The sequence below is a fragment of the Gavia stellata genome, chromosome 21 (assembly GCF_030936135.1).
Source record: "Gavia stellata isolate bGavSte3 chromosome 21, bGavSte3.hap2, whole genome shotgun sequence".
Taxonomy (NCBI): Eukaryota; Metazoa; Chordata; class Aves; order Gaviiformes; family Gaviidae; genus Gavia; species Gavia stellata.
The window spans coordinates 3,301,235-3,315,582 of NC_082614.1; positions in this window are offsets into that span (position 1 = coordinate 3,301,235).

Sequence of the window (14,348 nt, forward strand, 5' to 3'; positions counted from 1 at the left end):
CTGCACACGGAGCTCGTGTTATTCCATGATCTAATGCCCAGGCCAATCACCCCCAAGTACTGAGCTTAGATGTTCGCAAAGTAATGAACTAAACAAAGCAGAGGTGCCAGCTGAAGAGTCTCTGCTTAAAATTGTCCTGTTAGAGCTTTGGTTGCACTCGCAGGACCTGTAGGCAATATTCCTGACGGATGTAACCGCTGAGAAATGGGTGCAAAAGGCTAGCTGTGTGCAGGAGGCGGTGATAAAACAGGCGTTATTCAGCGGGAAGGAGATCCTGCCTCGCTACCGAGCGGGTCTGAGCTTCTGCTGCCGAATTCAAGTGGGTTGGACAGTTGCCTGTGCTCTCTGCTTCCTTGGGCTGCTCCTTCTGCTACAGAGGGATCCATCAGGCCCGGAGTCTTATTTCCACTCCTGTGCCAGCCTTGCCCATCCACGTCACGTTCCAGAAGAAGAAAAAGGTCACAAACTCATGGTTTCTCCCGTGCGCTGTCTGCCTTTGAAGTTAACTGCGTTTTGGTCACCAAGTCCGTTTCTGCTGCCATGGTTTGTGGGTTCAAAGCATCTCAGCGGCGGATCTGTTGTCACAACAATTTTTTTCTTCTATAGGACAGAGGCCGTTGTCCCTGCTTGGGTAGCTCTTGCCAAACTGTGTCTCTTGCCCGGTTGAGGTGGGCTTGGAGGGATGTGAGGTTTGCTATCTCAGAGCAAAGCCAGCGTGACAGCTGACACGTGAACCGGGCACCAGGCCTGAGTGCTGTGTTTACAAGTGCGTATATGCCAACAAGGGCATTCACCGCGGACTTTCTGCCTAAAAACACCTTAGTCCATCGTAACGATCCCCGTTGAAATGAGCAATGAGTCTCTCTCCTGTCTGCTGCTGTGCCTTTGGTTCCTCTTACGGCCGCTTGGGACTTGACAGCTATTTAATATACAAAGACAGGAGAGACTAAAGGATTTTATTGTGCGATACAGGGAGGATGGATTGAGATGGGAGTCCTGAGAATTCCCAGGCAAGGCTCGGCGGAGGCGCAAATGAAGCAAAACTGAAGCAGGCTCCTCAGAGGGAGGGATTGCTGCTGGTGGGATAGCAGCAACAGTGGTACTGGCTTTTCCATTTGAAAGGAAGAGCAAGGATGTGGGAAGGGAAGAGGTATACGAGTCCACTGTGGGAGAGCAGAGGCTGAAAGGAGGCCCCAGCATGAATTCTTCCCTTCCCGCTAACTTAGAACGTTTTCTCTATTCTGTACAGAACGTGATACTCTCTTAGGAGTGACCCCACTGACCTCCCTCCTCCTGATAGGATGGCGAGTAAGTGAGTGCAAAATAAATGGCACCAAATAGACCTTTTCAAAGAGAACGAGGGAAATAAATCAGGTTATTCTGGTGCGGCATTGACAGCATGTCAAAACAACTCCCCGAAGCGTGAAACTTGGCTGGGGAATGGTAATTCCACTGCCATGATACTTGCATGCCAGATGTATGGCTTATCATCGTGTCTGTCTGTCTGTCTACCTGTCTGCCTACCTGCTGTTACTATAGTATCCGCTCCTTAAGCGCACATAAGCTATTTCTGATCTTATCTCCAGTTCTGGAGCGGGCAGTGGGAGCTAAATGGATGAGAATTACTTAGGGAGGAAAGTCTGCTAGGTTGTAATAGTTGGTGACTCGACGTAGCAAAATAATCTGCTAGTCAGTGCTGCGTTAGATTGATGGTTAGAGTCTACTTACTGCAGAAGCTCTGCGGTCTTGCTGAGACACGTAGGTGCTAAGGCAGGTGGGTGATAGCAGAGCCTAAGGGATGCTGCAGACTCGGGCTGGTACTCAAGGCCTCTATTACCCAGACCACCTTTCTAAAGAACAGCGACAAACAAATCTAGAGCAGGTCCTGCTAGAAAAACGCATTGCATCGCATTCTGCGGAGACCGAGCCTTCACAATGCACACAGAAAATCACGGCTCAGCAATTCCACCGGGAAACCGAGAAACGAAATCCAAACACGATGAATACCTCCAAAGCCCTCAACATTGATCTGTGCTGATCAGTAAGAGCTGATGAACGAGGTGTAAGAAATCAGGCTAGAGAGCTCCACACCCTCTCCTATGTGGTTCGCTGGACACACATCGCTGAACTTGCTGCGTGCAGGAGGCTTTGAGAGGGAATGCATTTGTGGATTTCATGCCTGGGAGCTTCACGGTTACCCCAGTATGAGCAGAATAAAGAAGGCTTAGAAATGCTGATGAAGTTAGTTAGTATACTGGAACATTCCTGTAGATTTCTACAAGTTCAGAAAAACTGTAGAAAATTATACTCCCTCGTAATTTCCAGGGCTAAAGTCTGAGCTCACTTCCAGTAGTGCAGCTGCTGTAAATTTATACTAATTAGCAGTAGTCTGAGTAATTTGGGGAGTAGTTAATGTTTTGGCATTTGTGTGCTTGTTTGTTTTTCTCTTTGGAGGATTAGGGGGAAATATATCTGTGCTGCACATTGGATCTGGTAGCAGGAGGGGCTGTTTCTGTTGCCAGTTTTGGACCAGATTTCCCGGCTGTGCAGAGCGTGTCTGTAGAAGCGAAGCTCAGGAGGTGGCCGAGGACTTGAGCACACAGACCCCCTTGATCCCAAGCAAACCCTATGGCTTCGTACCAGCAATTCTGTCCATCGGGTGCTTTGTGTTTCTGGAGGCGATTTTGAAGCCGTCTGTGCGCTCCCTGCGTGGGGAGGTGTAGGGCTCTAAAGGAGCACGATGTGCTTGAAACAAAATCGCTGCTGTCTGTGAGAGGCAGATGAGCCACGAGTAGCAGAAGCATCCAGACATGAGCTTCAGGGTGATGCCTCATCCGTAAAGTATTCCTGATCTACAGGCATCGTTTTTGCCTAGGCGGGAATTTAGCAATGTAGGACTGAGTTGCTATGCTGGATGTCTCTTATCTCTGTTACCTTCCGCTCTTGGAAATGACCAGGGCAACAGCAGCATCTGTCTTACTCTGTCTGCATGGAGACCTTAATAATATAACTAGGGATGAAACGTACACCCAAACACGTCCCCCTGTGGCACAGAGCGGGAGGCATCGTGCTGTACCGCTCCATGCCCTGTTTGGTTTCAAAGGTCTTGTACTTAACGTGGATGGATCTGTCCTGGTCACCTGCTCTGGAGGAGTGCTGGAGACCCAGCCAAGGTCAGACTCACAGCGCTAAGCTCATCACGTGTATTCATCAGGGCCAAGAGATCTAAAAAGTAGATAGCTGGCTGTTCAGGCTCTCTTTGGTGTCGGTAGGGGCAAGTCAACCCTGCTGTAGCAGGGCAGTATCTTAGGACTAGATGAAACACCTTTCTTCGGACTTCAGAGGGAGCCTTGGGATAACCAGCGTGGTCTAAACGCCTAATGGAGGGGGTGCGAAGGAGGAAAGGGTCCAACGCAATCGGTTAGTAGGAAGACAGGAGCAGAGTCCAGGTTTCATCATTTCCCAGTCCCAGGACTTCCACCTTGTTTATTATCCTAATATCCCCTATCACCTTGGTTTATAAGCATCACACTTCAAATAAGAGAAAGGGGAGATGTCACACGTGTCTATGCTGGGTGTGTAATTGCCTTGTAGCTGGATGTCAGAGCCCTGCTACTGGAAGATAAGGGAGGGGTGGCAGAGCGTGTGAGGAGGGACCACCTGCCTCATCGAGTACAGGCGCTCACAATTACAGGTGACCGTGTAATAGCTGCTTAATCCGGAGGGGTCCCCAGAACATCCATTGCATACGCTGCAGGCCATAAAACACTTCCCAACACCCTATAACAAATTTAAGACTGTTAGTACAAAAGACCAAAAGCCACAAAAACTCAAACATGCAGGAGAGATCAAGGGCATTGCCAGTGTCCCGGGTCCCGGCAGTAGCAGGGAAATTGTTAGGTGAAAATGTCCAGATGATCTTAGGAAGTGGACCATGGCCCACCCTACAGAGGAAAGCAAGAAAACCTTACCAGTCCCTGCCAAATCTGACCCGAGGGGAAATTCTTTCCTGAATACAGGCCAAAACCCAAAGTAATTGCACATGTACTCTTTAAAAATGGATTTTATTTAGGAGAAACACATTGTCATCATCATCCTGTAAACTGCGCCAAATGTATGCTAAGGACTTCCCATAGAAGGAGAAATGGAAAGGCTGTAGTTTTTTGCAGAAATGCCGCGATGAGTGAGGTACCTCCATCCCACCACGACCTGACTGATGCTAGATGGAGGACCCTCTTGTAGATACCCCGGGTTTCTTGGGGAAAGAGGCATTACTTAGCTGGAGCTGCTTTTTTTTCTTCCCAGAGTCCCCAGACAGCTGTGGTATATTGGATTTATGGCTTATAATCAGTCTCAGTCTTTTGAAAGCAAGACAAAGCTTTTTGGAGGGTTTACTTGAGGTCCTGGCCTGAGGAACCTCACTCAGGGTTGGTACATCCATCGTGGCTGTTTTAGCATAATGCAGCTACTCTCTGCTTCCGATGAAATTCTCTCTGATGCACGGGGCTTGTAAAAGTCCTAAGTACCACTTAAATCCAACTAACGGATACTGAAGGACTTGTTCTCAAGGCAGACTCGCTTCTGTTTCCTGCAGTCCCAACCCAGTTTCTCTCTTTTCCATCTCCGTTCCCTTTGATTTGACTTTCTGTTCTCAGTTATGGCAGCAATTGCAGGGAGAGCTTTCGAGGCTGTCTGTAGAAGCAGATGGATTTTGGAGCGTTTGCCAGTAAGACTTACCCAAATTAGAGGGCTGCTGAGTTTCCAGCCTTAAAATGCAGCCAGCTCTATGCTCTGGATAGAATTAAGAGAGGGGCTGGGAGGGACGGAATAGACGCTCACTTGTTCTCTTACAACCTTTTGCAAAGTTGTGTGATGCTGAAGCCCCCTGTTTCCACGGCGGATGAGCCCGCCACGGGATCTCCAAGTACTTGTCCTACCCAAGACCTTAGTACTAAGTACTGACGTCACAAAAGACAGGAAACTGCTCCGCCGTTTTACACATAGGTCCGCAATTGTTCAAAAAATGGTCCAAAATTGCACAGAGGTCTTGGACTTGCCACGCTCCTGCCCAGTGTCTGAGACCCAGAGGTGTTGCCTTTACGGGGTGGGGGGGATCAGGGCTGACACGACCGGTCTGGGACCACCTGCGAGCGTGGGACGTGCTGCTGGCCCTGAGACCGCACGGTGTAATAAGGACAGTTACGCACTAGGGACTGCACAGACACCACCGAACCAGTTCAGAAGCTACTGAATGGGATGAGCAACAGCTCCTACTCCCGGGGTTTCAGAAAGCTGTCGGAAATGTAGGTATTTGCATCCCACTGAAATCGGAGTGGACGCCTAACTCTCCTGGTCTTGTCCCGTGATTGTGTGGTGACAACGGTGACGCACACAAGTGACTAATGTTTCCAGCTCCGTGGGGAGAACAAGTTGGGGCAGGGAGGACCCCAGCTAGGGACTTCCTTAGGGTGAGGTCTTAGCCCTGCAACCGCGGTGTTTGCCATGGGTGGATCTGTCCTCCCTGCTCCATCCCTGAGACCTTGTCTCTGTTCTGGCCGTGCTGAGGAGCCTCTCTGGCCCCAGGGGGGTGGCTCGCAGGCAGCCTGGGGCAGCGGCTGCTCTTTGGAATCCAGCAGCGTGCCGCTCCTCTGAAATCTGGTGGCAGAAAGGCTTTGGCAGAGGGAGTGCTGTGAGCAGCAGCGGTGTTTCCAGCATGCCTGGCTGACCGGCAGCGGTGATCCAAGGCAGGGCAACTGGTTCAAGCAGCCGCAGCCCCGTGCTTCTTCCTGGCCCTGAAGCCGCTCTGGGTGGACATCTCAGGGCTAGCCCCCCTCTGAATTCACTCTCAGGAAGCTCAGGCTGATTTCTGAGCACGCTGAGCTTTCTGGCAGCTTGGCTGTGATGGGAGCCTTGCTGCAGGCTCCCTTCTGACACCTGGAAAAAGGCAGGAGGAGTGCGGTCCGTGCTCGGAGCTGGGTGCCAGCCCTCCCACCCGCCAGACCCCTGCCCAGCTCCCACCGGCGTTTCCCAGGCAAGCCCTTGCTCACCCAGTTGTCGTTACAAAAAATAAAACAAAACTTAATGACAGCTAACCTGTTGAAGTTGAAGAGCCAAGTGTTGCTGAGAGAGTGTTGGCATCTACTTTTTTTTTTAATAGGAGGATTTTATTTATATATATTTGGAAGGAGCAGGTTAAAAGCAAAAGTCAGTGTTAAGTTAAAGCGTGCATGAAAGAAATAAAAATAGCCCAGGTTGGACTAGGTGGGGAGAAGAGGAGGTTGCACTATTTCCATTAAAAATGACATTTAAATGGAGGGTAAGCTTGACATTTTGACAGGACCGTGTACGTCCCCTTTGGAGACTGCTCCTGCAGAGCCAGGGCTGCACAGCTTTCCCTCCCCATGATCGCTTTGCTAACTTGTTGTGCCCCTTTTGGGTGTGGGAGAAGTTCACTGAAAAGAGGGATCACGGGATATTTTCTGAAATACTCGTATCAAAATCGGCTTCTACAGATGAACTGCTCTCCTGCTCGAGATTTGATTTGGGAACTAACTGATGCGCTCCTCCTTGTTCCTCTCTGTGAGGAAAAAAAATATTAAAGGACGCGCTCAGGTGCCGCTCCTGTTTCTGAAGATGCCATGGGGCATTTGTCTGAACTTTAATAAAGCTCGCTTCCTCTGTGCTTCAGCACCTGCTGAGCTTCAAGGCCAGAGCTGGAGCCCGTTCGCTGGGACGTGGCTCCCAAATCACTGCATGGCAGGGCCGGGACCGTGCCTGTTCCCAAGGGGCTTGGCCTCGCCCCACGCTGCTGGCTGCGGAGGGTCCAACGGGGTGTGAACGGCTGCTTCGCCTTCCAAACCCACTCAAGGGAAACCCTACTAAAGAAGTCGTGAAAGGGCAAAAGACACGAACGCAAAGAAAAAAAACATACTAAACCAAACCAAACCAAACCTCCAAGAACCCACGTGCCTTCCTTCTCTCCGTGATTTTGAGTGGATGGTTTGAAGCGGTGAGACCTGTTTTCACTCAACTGAGCGGGGCCATCCTGCCGGTGTTGCCGTAGCGGGGCAGAGCCGGGTCCGTCCCCATGGGCCCTGCACCATGGGGCGGCTGAGGTGGCTGTAATCCCAACTCGACGGGCTCGGCCGGGCCGGGCAGAGCCCCCGGCAGGCATTAATAACCTGGGGGAAGGTTCATGCTGCTCTGGCCAGAACAGGCCTTGCTGCGCACTGAGCCCCGAGCCAGTCGTAGGGGTCAAGCTAATGCTGACACTGGGGCCTTTGATTGCATTTGATTCATGTGTGTACACCACTGGTAGGTCAGATGGGCCGTTAATCCCCGAGTCCCTTCCCCCTTCTCCAGGAAAAAAAAAAAAGGAAAATGAGAAATAAGTTTAGCGGGCGACTTCCTGGCTCACTTCAAGCCTTGCAATGCGAACTGGCTGCGAGGTCTGGGCATTCAGGAATGGGTTTCCTCCGTGCTTTGGTGGGTCTTTTTGGTAGCCTTGTGCCTAAAACGCATTGGAGGGGAAAAAACAATCTCAGCTGATGCGTGGAGCAGAGCTGGGGCTGGCAGCAAGATGGTCGTAGCGTGTTTCAGGGGGACCCGGGCTCCCCAGGAAGCCGTGAGATAAAGGGGGGTGACCCCACTTTGCTGTTTGTATTTAAACCCGGGGATTAAATTTCTGTTTCATCTTTGCACCCGGCGGGTCGGAGGAGGGAGGGTCGGCGCAAAACTGTGCGCATCTCCACCCGTTGCCCATCCGTAGATGGAGAGAGTTTTCGCCCTGCTTGAAGGTGCGTTTGTATGTGATAGGGAGTGTTTTTCCAGCTGATAAAATGTATTTGGTGCCGTGAAAAGACCTAATAAGCACTTTATGGGCGCTCTCAGCCAAGACACGGAGGGTGGCTAGTGGGACCTCCTCGGTGGGCAATCCCGAGGGAGTGATTCCTGCGGGGGAGATGGGGCTGGGAATCTCTCCCCCGAGGCCCGATCCCCCCGGGGTGTGCGGGGGGGCCCAGCCGGCAGCTCTGCCCTTGTGCGGGGGCTGCGGGGCTTCCCCGTCTGCCCCAGCCTCAGCCTGGGCGGGTGGCTGGGAACCAGGAGAAGCCATCGCGGAGGATTTGGGAAGGGAAGAGCCCGGGGAGCAGCAGCCGAGCGGGGGCCCGGGGGAGCGACACCCCCTTTGGAGGCTGAAAATAGCGTTGGCCGGGCCCCGGGGCTGGGGGGGGGCTGCTGTGGGCAAATGACCAATTAGGGAATCTTTGTCAGATTCGGGAAAGCCGAGATAAGTCTCTTTTATCAGCCTATAAAAATACCACTTTCACTTATCTGGAGCTACCTACGCCGCCCAGCTGCGGGAGCCGGGCGGGGGGAGCGGAGCCGCTCCGCAGGCAGGGGAGGAGTTACGGGTGCGCTTGACAGCGGGGGGGGGGGGGGGGGGATTGGAAAACCGTTTTCTGCTGGAAAAGGAGCCCTCTCCCCTCCTCCCCCCGCAGCACACCCGCTGCCCTTCCCGCAGCCTGCCCAGGCCGGGGGGGCCCCCCACCCGCAGGGCCCCGCTCCGTCCCCACATCTTGCCTTTTTTCTCTTATTTTCCACCCTTTTCTCCGGCATCATGCTGGGGGTGGGGGGGGCTCGGCTCGGCAGATGAGTTATTAGGGCAACGCTGCTGGCCTGGGCGCGGAAGGAGCACCCACGGGCACGGGTGGGTGCTGTCCCTACGGGTGTGCTAGCACGAAGCCACGCGGTGCGGGCAAATACACCGATGCGGGGGGGTAGAAGTTGGCTCCGTGCCTATTTGTGCACGTATCGTCCCGTGTTTATATCGAAATACTCAGATCCACGCAGCCGTCCTCACCTGTAGCTGCACCCCGAGGCCGTGGGCTCCCACGTCCGTGGGTCCGGGGGTTTTGTGGACACCCAAACACGTTCTGCATCTGTGCAGGATCCGCCCTGAAGGCATCTCCGTATGGATACCCACACGCAAACAGAGGATCAAGCCGTGGAGAGAGTGCTAACATGCATTCCTACTGTGGGAAAACATGCTGCACTTTGATTATTTTCTCTGTGGTTTCCAGGCTGTTTGGGCTGTAGGAAAGCGATCAGATAGAGCGTGGAGGGGGGAAAAAAACCCCATCAGGCAGCTCGAATCGAATTAATGCTTCCTAGGGTTTTGGGGGGGTGTTGGCGAAGAGAAAAATGCGGGGAAAACTACGGTTTTCGTTAAAATACCCCCGGCAGGTTTGCTGGGGAGGGAGGAGGGCGGAGAGGCGGCGGCTCTCCCTCGCCCCTCATCCCCCCAAGGTCGAGGCCGGCGGGGACACCCCCCCACCCCCCCCCCGCAATTTTTTTTTAAGGCAGAACAAGCAAATCTGGCGGGCACAGGCGAAGTTAGAGCCTTTCCACGAAGCCTTAACCCACGCGGGACGAGGGCGTTTGCTAAACCTTGGCTGTCGTGGGTGGGGATAGACGGGGGTGAAGTTACCTCTCTTCGGGCTTGGGCAGGCAAAGGTTTGCACCACGCGTCGGGGCTCTTTCGAGGAAGAAACACGCGGGTGGGGAGCGGGACGCTGCCACCGGGGCGGCCCCGGAGCGGGGGGGGGGGGCTGAGGGGAAGGGGCAGCCCCCGGGGCAGCCTCTCCCACCGGGCCGGTACCTTTCGCCCAGATTTGCTGGAAGGGTTTCCAAATTCTTTTCCAAATATAGCCCCGGGGCGGCCTCCCGCCTCCCCCGGGTGCCCTTCACGGCTCTGAGCTGCAACCGGGGGACAACTGCGACCCCCCCACACACACACACAGAGCCGTGCCCGGCAGCCGGGAGGAAACCCGGCGGTGGGGGTTCTCCCACGCAAAACACGCGTGGAAGCTGCGGGGCCGAGCCCAGGTGCCTCCCGCGGTTCAGCCGGGCCGGTCTCCACCGCCCTCCGCTTTCCCCGGGTTTCAAGTAGGCTTTTTGGGGAGGGAATGGGATGGTTTGGTCCCTTCTCCCCTGCTGTCACCCCCGGTCCCTTCCCGGAGGAGGGGACCTGCCCCGCTGCCCGTCAGGGAGGCAGCGAGAAGGACACAGGGTTTCTCCTCCTCCCATCCACGCGGCCTAAGCCAAACGGGGCATTCCCACCCAAAAGACCTCGGAGGAAAGGGCGGGGGGGGGGTCCCCGCTGGGAGTGCCCGAGGGAAGCGCTCAGCTCCCCGGGGGGGCGGACGGACGGGACGGACACCCCCCCCCACCCCCCAGTATTGCCGTCCCCGAGTGGAACCTGGGCTGGGGGAAGGAGGCAGAGGCCGGGGGGGTGGGTACCCCGAGCGGCATCTGGGGTGGGGGGGCCCTTACCCTGGGAGCCTTCAAAGATCATTTTAACAGCGATAAATGTGATTTCCCCCCCTTGCCGTTCTAAAAGCCTCCGCCGGGGATATTTCTCCCCCATCACGTTTTTATAGCGAGATCAAGGACAAACTCGTTGCGTTGTGGTGGCGGGTCCTTGGGGTATTTTTTTTTTATTTTTTTTTTTTTCCCTTTCCAAATGCTCGGCGGGGTAAAGCTCGGAGAAATTTGCAGTTCTCCCGCTGCAATTAAGAGGGAGAGGGAGCGAGATCTTGATTGCTTCTGCTCGTTCTGATCGCTTCGGAGGTTGGGGGGGGGGGGGGGGGAACCGGCCGGGAATTGATTTTAGATTTCTCTTTTATGTCGGGTCTGGTTTCTGGTGATTAAATTTCTCTCTTATGTGGACTGAACCTAGGGATAACTGATTAATAACATGCCACTTGGCGCCAACACGGGGTCTCGAGGCCTTTAATCGGCGAGATGCACAAGAGAACAGAGAGAAACACAGAGCAGGACAAAACCCCACCGACTATTTTAGCCTGCTGGTCTCTGCCTCGGCGGATTTTTTTTTTTTTTTTTCTTCATCTTTTCAGTATTTCCTGCTAAACTCGTAAACTTTATTTGATTTACAGCTATTTCATGAACCTGCTTAAACTAACATGTGTTCCGTCTTGTCCAACTGAATCATAAAAAACAATCTTGGATCCAAACGAGATTTTTTTTTTTTTTTTTGGAAGAAACGAGTTATTAATGACAGAAAATAGGCATTGTCTTGAACGGCGGCTACTCCGGCCCCCGGAGCGGGGAGGTTGGCGGCTCCTGCGCCCGGCAGCCGCGGGGGGAACCGGGCTCGGCTCCGCAGGTACCGCCCGGGCTCCGTCGAGGGAGGCTTTTGCGCGGAGATTTGAGCGCTCCTTTCCCCTAAAAAAAAAAAAAAAGCATTATTCGTTGGAAATGAACCATTTCCAAGCGTCCGGTACCCAAAATGTGCTCGCAAAGGCGTTAAGCCCCAGCCCCGGTGCTGGCAGCCCGCAGGCACGCACCGCAGCGGGTAAACACGCAGGTCTGTCTCCAAAAAAAAAAACCCCAAAACCCCGCTCAGGCACGAAGTGAGCTCCTAATAATTTCTCAAATGCGTGAAAGCAGGATTTGCCGTGCCCACGAGCGCTTCTTCACTAAGCTCAAACGGGACGAGCCAGGTATCCAGCGTGAACGCTCAATATACGTCGAAGAGGTTTAAATCTACAGCGATGTATATAAACCGGGTTCACCGTGTGCCAGCACCGGCATCTGTTCCCACCCGTGTAACTCAGTCCCGTTCCCCCTTCTGCCTGCGTGGAAAAACTCGGGGGGAAAGCTACCTGCACCCCCGGGATCAGAGCCCCCAGGCTGCGGGCTGCAGGGTGCTGCCGAGGCCCACTCCTCGCAAATCCCGCTGCTGCTTCCCCGCACACCCGTGGGTCTCTGCCCCTCGGAAACCCACTTCTCTTCTGCTTTGGTTGCCGCGGAGCCATCCGCGGCCGCGCACCGAGCCCTGAGATTTACAGCTTGCGGCCTCATCCAGCCCTGGCACAGGGGGCAAGTCCCTGCAAGGGGGAAAATGCTCTTTTTGCCTTTTTTTTTTTTTCTGTTCTTTGGCCTCCTGTGTGTATTTTTTTTTTTTTCCCACCGAACAATTTTTGGAGACAACACAAAACCGTCTCAGGAGCTGTTTGGGTGATTCCCGTAATCTGTATTTTCCCCACGCAGATAAAAGTTGGGGTTTAGGGTGCCCGTGACACCCACACGAACCCGCGTTCATGCGGTTCCCATCCGCGGAGCGGGGCTGGGGGGGGGACCGCCCCCACCTCCCTGGGAGCGTCTCCGGCTCCCGAAATTTGTGGGTATCCTGAGAATCCGAAGGATAATACGGTCACAAGAGACCGGCCGGGCTTTGGCTCTGCGTTATTTGGGGCAGGGGAAAGACAGGGAAGGGGGGGCAAGAAAAGGGGGGAGAAACGGGGAAGAAAAGGAGGAAAGAGGGCAAGATGGATTGGGAAGGAGGACAGGGAGAAAGAAAAATGAGTTGGAAAGAAAAGGAGGAAGAAAGTTTGCCGGGGCGAGAGAGCGGTGTGGGTGCCCCGCTGCCCCCTCCCCGCCAAGGGCTCGTCTCTCCGGGGGAGCCGGAGGAAGCGCGGCCGCGGGCCGGACCTGCCCGCCGGGGCGGGGGGGGGGGACCGGACAATTACAGGTGTCGCTTGTGCGGCCTTTTTTCAGCCACTGAGTCAAAGCCTTTGGGTTCGGGCTCCTCTCCCCACCCCCCCGCTCCATCCCGCCCCCCCCCGCTCCCCCGTCAAGGTCATTGCAGGACCGCTTTCGGGGGAAGGCATGGGGCGCTGAAGGCTTTCCCCCCCCCTTGCCCCCACCAGCTTTCTTCCCAGGGCGAGAGCGAAGGCCTTATCTGCTTTTATTTTCTCTTTCGGGCAGATCAGCCTTTCCATCGGGCATCGGTAACGCGCCCCTTTCCATCGGGAGCATCGGGCACGGATCGGGACGGGGTGGGGTGGGGATCCCATGGGCACCCCGTGCCAAAAATTCACCCGGACTGGCTCCCTGAGAGAGAGGGGGAAGAGAAATGCAGCCTCATTCCCCCTCGCCCCTGTGCCCACAGGAAAATTTGGGGAGGGGGCCGAGCCCCGGCGCCCCCGGGCTGCAGTTAATTCCCGGGGAGATGCCTTGTTGGAGGCAGAGAGGGGAGAGAGAACAGATCCCTTTTGCTCCAGGGATGCTCCTAGCTTGACTTTGGGATCCTGTCGCCCCCTCCCCGCTTGCCATCGAGGGGAAAAAAGGGACCTCCATCCCACGGGCACGCGTGGGAGGCCCCGCGGGACAGCGCTGCAGCCCTGCCCGGCTCCTTGTTTCTCATTTTCCTCCCCGTTTGAAAGCCTGAGGTTCGCCGGGGCAATGAATGGGCTGGAGGGAGGGGAAACGGGGTTTAATTGCAAACTGGGGGGGTTTTGTTGGGTTTTTCTTTTTGGAAGTAGCCAGAAGGGCGGGGAAAAAAAAGGACCCGAAACCACAAACTTGAAAAGAAAAATGGTGTTCACCTGTAATTAAAAAAAAAAAAAACTAAAAATAAAAAAAATTTAAAAGCTCCACTCGGGTATCTACCCCCGAAGGCCCGTCTGAGCGTACAAATCCTAGACCGCTAAATGCAGGGGTTTGTAATGGAAATACTGACACGAGGAGAGCTGTGTTGGGGTCCCTTTGACACAAATGTCTTGCTGATAAACCCCCAAATCAATGCAGCCAGTCACTGCTCCAGCAATTTAGGGGAAAAAAAAAAAAAAACCAAAACAAAACAAACAAACCCTAACAAGTGAATGGGCCGGAATGCTTCCAGAGAGGGTGGTTATTTTAAATACTTGTTTTCTCCCAGGTGCGTATTTCGCTAAAGCGGGTATGCGGCCAACAAAAAGGAGTTAAAAATGAAAGGAGAGAGAACTGGTCGGAGTGGGGAAGTAAATTACCTAAAAATGGAAGGGGGGGAAAAAAAAGATATCCCTGCCATGGGGGAGCTAAACCTCTGGGAAGGGAAAAACAGAGGGTTAGGGAGCCCAAGCACCGGAGTGCGCCCGTTCGGAGGCCGGGGCGGCCGGCGGGGACGGCCCCGGGCCCGGGCAGAGCGGCTGCCGGGGAGCCGCCGGCCGCGGCGGAACGCCCGGGGCTTCTCGCTTTGGTCCAGCCGCCCCAAGACGTGATTTTAAAGGGTGTGCGGGGCGGGGGGGGGGCGGAGGGAGTTCATGCTCGGCACTATTTCTTACTGCTGACACCTCGACCCCACTGCAAGCCAGCACCCCGGCCACCCCCCCCCCCCCCCGCTTCCCTCCACCTCTCCAGGGTAAAATCCGAAAGGAGAAACCTCCAGGGCGAGTGACACCCTCCAAAGGTAGCCAGAGGGCAGAGGGGCTGCGCAGGGCTCCGGCCATGCGGCCCCCGAAAACGGGGGGTCCCCGTGGCCTGAGGCCCCCGGGATGGGCGGCGGG